Source organism: Sinocyclocheilus anshuiensis, unplaced genomic scaffold, assembly GCF_001515605.1.
Source record: "Sinocyclocheilus anshuiensis isolate Anshui unplaced genomic scaffold, SAMN03320099.WGS_v1.1 scaffold78, whole genome shotgun sequence".
NCBI classification, from domain to species: domain Eukaryota; kingdom Metazoa; phylum Chordata; class Actinopteri; order Cypriniformes; family Cyprinidae; genus Sinocyclocheilus; species Sinocyclocheilus anshuiensis.
In genome coordinates, this window is record NW_015544250.1 from 2,337,191 (window position 1) to 2,337,422 (window position 232).

At 37.5% G+C, this 232-nt stretch overlaps 1 protein-coding gene across 1 annotated transcript in view; it reads left to right on the forward strand.

Annotated features, from left to right (window-relative positions):
* The window catches only part of LOC107697832 (SPRY domain-containing protein 3-like), a 20,731-nt gene that overhangs the window by 19,695 nt on the left and 804 nt on the right, over positions 1-232 (forward strand). The gene's annotated exons all lie outside the window — the stretch shown is intronic.

Genomic DNA, 232 nt, shown 5'->3' on the forward strand with positions numbered 1-232 from the left:
AAACCTTGCAAACTTAGTCGAATCCAGTTGTGAGATCTTGTGAAGTGTGCATGTGACCTGCATGATCGCGTGTTTTCTGCGTGACTTTCGGTCCGTGCAAATTGAATGCTTTAAATATTAAATTCGTGATTTGAAATTATGCTGCGCTTTATGCATTTGCCCACTTTCATATTCATGTAATTTTCACTGTGTGCTGTATGTAAAATGAGTGTTACCTTGGCTTTATTTGAAA